Raw genomic sequence first — 6544 nt, 5'->3', positions numbered from 1 at the left:
GTGCAGAAAGGAATATGTACTGAGAATTCCTTGTTCCTTTTCTGGGGCGGGGTGGGGTCTATGGAAATTGTGAAGCACTGGAAAAAGCCTGAATACTCATTAATGACGGTTATACATTGTGTTATGGTATGTGTATATAGAGAGGTACATCTCTACCTTTGGCAATGGTATATATATACACCTTGTCCAGATTATTACTATAACCCATAGCCTAGAACATTACCTGTCACTGATATTCAACAAATTTGTGCATTGGATGAACACTTTATTTATTTTAATTGCTTTTTTTTAAAAAAAATACATGACAGCAGGATGCATAATAATTCTCATTACACATATAGAACACATTTTTCATCTTTCTATATAAAGTATGTTCACATCAATTCATGTCTTCATACATGTACTTTGGATAAAGATGTCCATCACATTCCACCATCATTGCTAACCCCCTGCCCCCTCCCTGCCCCTCCCACCCCTCTGCCCTATCTGGAGTTCCTCTATTCCTCCCATACTCCCTCTCCCTACCCCACTATGAGTCAGTCTCCTTATATCAGCGAAAACATTTGCCATTTGTTTTTTTGGGATTGGCTAACTTCACTTAGCATTATCTTCTCCAACTGCATTCATATACTTGAAAATGCCATAATTTTATTCTCTTTTATTGCTGAGTAATATTCCATTGTGTATATATGCCACATTATTTAATCCATTCATCTACTGAAGGGCATTTAGGTTGGTTCCACGGTTTAGCTGTTGTGAATTGTGCTGCTATAAACATTGATGTGGCTGTGTCCCTGTAGTATATACTGTTTTTAAGTCCTTTGGATATAGACGGAGGAGGGGGATAGCTGGGTCAAATGGTGGTTCCATTTCAAGTTTTCCAAGGAATCATAGTTTTGATTTGTATTTCTCTAATTGCTAGAGATGCTGAACATTTTTTCATAGTTTTGTTGACTGATTGTATATCCTCTTCTGAGGTGTGTCTGTTCATGTCCTTGGCCCATAACAAAAACAACATGGTATTAGTACCAAAACAGACTGGTAGACCAATGGTACAGAATAGAGGACACAGACACTAACCCACAAAATTAAAATTATCTTATATTAGACAAAAGCACCAAAAACATGCATTGGAGAAAAGATAGCAACTTCAACAAATGGTGCTGGGAAAACTGGAAATCCATATGCAACAAAATGAAATTAAACCCCTATCTCTCACCATGCACAAAACTCAACTCAAAGTGGATCAAGGACCTGGGAATTAAACCAGAGACTCTCTAAAAGAAGAAAAAGTAGGCCCTAATCTTCATCATGTGGGATTAGGCCCCAACTTCCTTAATAAGACTCCTATAGCGGCAAGAATTAAAACTAAAAATCAATAAATGGGATGGACTCAAACTAAAAAGTTTCTTCTCAGCAAAAGAAACAATCTGTGAGGTAAACAAAGAGCCTACATCTTGGGAGCAAATTTTTACCCCTCACACATCAGATAGAGCACTAATCTCTAGGGTATATAAAGAACTCAAAAAGCTAAACACCAAAAAACCAAATAACCCAAACAAATGTATTTTATGTGACTAAATAAAGTAGAATATAACATAAAATCATGCATCTGTCAAATTTGTAACATTTTCAAATTGTTATGACAAACATGCAATTATATGAGATCTGAATGTTGAAGTATGAACAGAGCACTCTATTCATTCATACTGAAGCTGTGGTATTTGGAGTCATCTAAATGTATATTCTTTGTGATCATGCTAATAGTGAGGCAGCAGGATACTACAGTATAGTGGTGGTAATGTTATATCCAGGGAAGGAAGAAAGCTGATAAAGTAATTTTTCATTAAAGAAAGCAAACCCGATTAAACAAGACTCACCTCTACTTCATGAAGTGAGGTTTACAAAGCACTTTCACATACACATTCATTTAATTCTCATATTTTAATAGAAATGAGATGAGTAATATTTAGAAGAAAGAAAGAACCTATAATTATTAATGCAGAATCAAGACGAGAATTTGCTTTAATGACTTTGGATTGTTACAGGTATAGAAAGTATCACTAAATAGCAAGTTCTTCTAGCTGGGCAGACAGTATCTTTTTGGGTGATGAAGAAAACAGGGAGGGAAAAGGTTGGATGGGAAAATTCAAATTTCCATCTAGAACATAATTCTATAGCTTGCTATTTATTAGCATTCTATTGTGTTTACCTGTACTTTTTTTTCACTCACAAAGACAACTTAATTCTTTGGATCATAATATTAAGTCAATATTTTTCTGCTCAAAATAAAGCTTACCCCCTTCCCTGTGGGGTCAAATAATCTTTGAAAAAGTTTTAAATCAAAGATGAACACATGCTGATCCAAATGTAAAGAAATTCTAGGAAGTAAATGTGGTATTTATACTTCTGTACTGTTTGGTCTATTTGGACACATGCCTCTGAGTAGGGTTTTTATTTATAAAGACACAAAGGCAGATTGTATATCATTTTCCTCTTATGGGGAAATGAGGCTTTGTTCAGAGTATTGTATTTCTGGGCATCAAAATTACTTTCTACCTGTATTAAGTCCCTGTGTTTCCATAATGAAAAGAAAGCCTTTATACTCTAATGAATTATAGTGCACAATTTATAATAAAAGGTTATGAATTTCCACTTTGCAACATTCCCTTTCAAGCACCTACGGACTTTAAGTATTTGTTCCAACACTTACAGAGGTAACAATCTCATCCTAATAATGCCCTAATTTTAGATTACAAGGAAGAACATAATGTCAGGTTTGAATGAGAGACAGTTTTCGTCCAATGGAGAAAATTAAAGACAAAACTGAACTTGTTTTATTTCTGCTCATTCTATACCATTAATGTTATATTATTTATGACATGGTATAGAATGAGCAGAAATAAAATAAGTTCAGTTTTGTTTTTAATTTTTCAGGAGAAGTTTTATACATAACTTGCTTCATCTTTTAATCATGGAATCCCTTACTATTGTAAGACAGAAGGGAAAATTGTTGGTGCATTGCAATTGCTCTTGGGTTTTAATTTTCTCCTATGAATTCCAGTTAAATTCTTATTGCTGGTATTTTATTTACTAGTAGTTTTATTAATACAAAAAAATCTGAGCATTAACATTCATTAAGGAAAAGATAAGGAAAATAAATAAGCTATTGTCAGTGATGGTTTCCAGCTTAGGAGAAACAAGTTTATCTTGATAATATATTCAACTTACTGTAATAATCCTATTCATCTATGTTTAGATTTCCAGAAAATTCAATAATCAGGGAATATAGACAGAAATCCAGAAGTAATGAGAACCAAGGTCCTTTAGGAAGTCACATATCATATGTAGTCCATCATGATAAGTAATGCCTTTTAGAATCTTCTATATGCTCTCACTTAAGGTCTCTCAGCTTTCTCTTTTTGTACTCTCCTAAAAAGTCATACTTCCTTAAGTCTACTGATCCTTTCCTCTAAATTCTCTGAACATCAGTCAGAAAAATCTGTTTGAAACACAAAACGGATCACACTACTCTCTGTTTGAAATCTTTGAAGATATTACCAATATACATTTGTGGAAATTACTTTTTCTGTAAAATATGTCTTATCAAAATATTTATCTTCTTACAATTACATACATAGTCAATGCATCCAAATGTCCATTTATATATATGTATACATAGGTGCATATGCATAAATATCTGTTATCTATTTATAGTTATGATAGAAAATCAGCTCTCGACTTGAGGGAATAAATGATACAACATTAATGGTATTGAATGAATAATTAAATCTTCCCCAAACTCATATGTTTAAATCCTAACCCCCAAAATAATGGTATTAGAAAATGAGACCTAGGGAAATAATTACATTATGAAGGTGGAACCCTCAAACAGGATTAGTGCTCTTATAAAATAGATGGAATTTTATTTACCGTTTCCTTCACATAAGGACACAGTGAGGAATAGTGCCCTTGCCAGACACTAAGTCTGCTGGCACCCTGTTCATGGAATTTCTCAGCCCTTCAGAATTGTGAAAAAGGCTGTAAGCCACCCAGTCCATATGATTTTAGTATAACAGCTTGAACGGATAAGGAACAATTACTGTTGACTTTAACCCTTTCAGATGAATTATTCAAAACAACACAAAATATTTTATTGAAACAAGTATATAAGGAGTTTTGGGTATCCTATCCTTTTCTTTCTGGGTCTCAGTGGGTTTTCTAATTTCCTTCTATATTTCATATTTATGTTTTGAGAACAGTAATATCAAATATGAGTGGCTTCAGATATATATCAGATATATACTCCCTACATTTGGGGGGAAGACCAGAAAATTCTCTTTCCTTTAATAGAAATCCACCAGACTCAAAATAACTCAGTGAGAGTAACCACGCTATATAATGGTTTGTAAAAACACAGTAGTTAGTGTTGTTAAAGAAGTTATTGTACCAGGCATTGTGGTGGGCATTTTTAAGTATACCCCCCTCATTATAAGACTGAATCTCCTTAACTTTATAATTTTTACTCTAAATTTGCAAATAAAGATCAGAGATTTAACTTTTAATATAAGTTTTCCTATGATATCACAAAATAAGAGAACTAAGAATTTTCATTGAATTTAGCAAAATGAAAAAAAATCAGACAAGTATGATTTTTCACTATTTAGGGAATAATAGAAGAATCCTTGTATCAGGGGGACCAGGACATGCTGAGTACTAAAAGTTGAACTCTTTAATGGAGCAGAATGCATCTTAATTATCATGGATAAATTATAATGATGAAGATGACAATATGCTCGTTGATATTGTAACTTATTGAACCTTTCTCTGAATCAAATATATTTAATTTTTACAATTGTATGAGAGAGATTCTGATTCAGATTTTTTGGCTGAGAAAACTAGAACTTAAACAGCTTAAAACTTACTCTAGAGAAACCCAAACTTTAACTTCAGATTCTTGTGATTCCAAATTCTGTTCTTTGTCAGTGTACATATAGCCTTAACAACTGTCCAATTTCCCCATTTCCTTTTTTTACAATAATTTTATGCTCAACAAGCAACATCCTGGCTATACATCTGGTTTCCCAGTTACATGCCCCAAATAATGCATATTCAAGCTTTTTTAAGGTGGCCACCCTATTGTACATAATATCTTTTTAGTTTACTGAACACCTATAGAAAGTTGAAGTATTATAATTCAGTCTCTTAAGTCCTTATTACCCTGGGAACAAATAAAAAAAAAAAATCAAGTTTCTGAGATTGCAAAATCAAGGAACAAACTGTACCTATGCAAACCAGCAACTCAGGTCACTTTTTTGAAAATTTGTAGTAGTTTATAAACACAATTGTTTTTTACAAATTCACCAGACACTTAATGAAAAGCTTTCTAATGAAGAGCCCCACTTTACCATCAAGTTTTAGAGGAGACTTACTAGAAGCAAAAACTGAAGTGCCAATGAAGAGTTCTCAAGTAAGAGAAAATGTACTAAAGGAAGGTCTGAGAAAGGAGGAACTTGAAGTTGGTTAGGGAGTCTGAAGGCAAGGAAAGCTGGTTTCACTCCAGCCCAGACTGTGCTCTCAGTTTCTTGTATGCCATGTTCTTCTTCTTTTTCCCTCCTTTCTTTTGAAATTGGATTAAAACGGAGGCTTAGGGCTCAGTGGAGCATGTCCAGTAGACAAGGCTTTGGCTGGAAAACTTGTATTATACTATCTATAGGGGTAGCAGTGAAGGGCTACCTGACATGGACAAGGGTGGGTACCCTTCCAGCTGCTGTTTTGACTTAGAAAAACTTGGCATGGATGCACAGCAGTTCCTAAGGATACCTGAGAATGAGTTTCACAGGGGAAGAATCTGAATTTACAACATAGCTAAGAGACAGTCCATGACCAAGTAGGCATTGAGGAAGTTGTTAGTTTAAATTTTCATTTCCACTGAAAATATTTATAAAGGATTATCTTAAAAAGCAGCTCAATTAGATTGCACTTATTCCTATATTTTGCTTCAAAGAAAAATAAAATACAACAATAAAACAAACCTAAAAGGAAGTTGCACATAGACATATACCTGAAGAACAGATCTGGTTACTGAATTCCAGTCATCATTTTCACTCATGATTTGGATGAATGACAAACTGTTTAGCACATGTATAGTGATGTTAACCATAAGTATTTTTATTTGGTTACTTAAATGATTAGTGTATACTATATTTCAATTTGGTTTGATGACTTCTTTGGGAGGGGGGTACCAGGAATTGAATCCAAGGCTGCTTAACCACCAGCCCTTTTGTTGAGAAACAATGTCTTCTACAGCCACTGATTTGTTCAGTTACTATTTAATAATAGCTTCCAAAGAAAAGTGTCTGCCACTTGGCTTGTCCCACGCTCCATCTCCACTTGTTGTGAATCCAATAAAGCTGCAGTCTCCAAGTTTGCTTACTAACATAAATCTTAGTTCCCATATCTTGCATCTGTCTTTAGAATGAAGCCGTCTCAGAAACACTAGATGTTTCTTAGGGCCTCACTAAGTTGCTTAGGCTAGGCTTGT

Source organism: Callospermophilus lateralis, chromosome 2 (assembly GCF_048772815.1).
Source record: "Callospermophilus lateralis isolate mCalLat2 chromosome 2, mCalLat2.hap1, whole genome shotgun sequence".
NCBI classification, from domain to species: Eukaryota; Metazoa; Chordata; class Mammalia; order Rodentia; family Sciuridae; genus Callospermophilus; species Callospermophilus lateralis.
Note: the sequence above shows the minus strand (reverse complement) of the source record.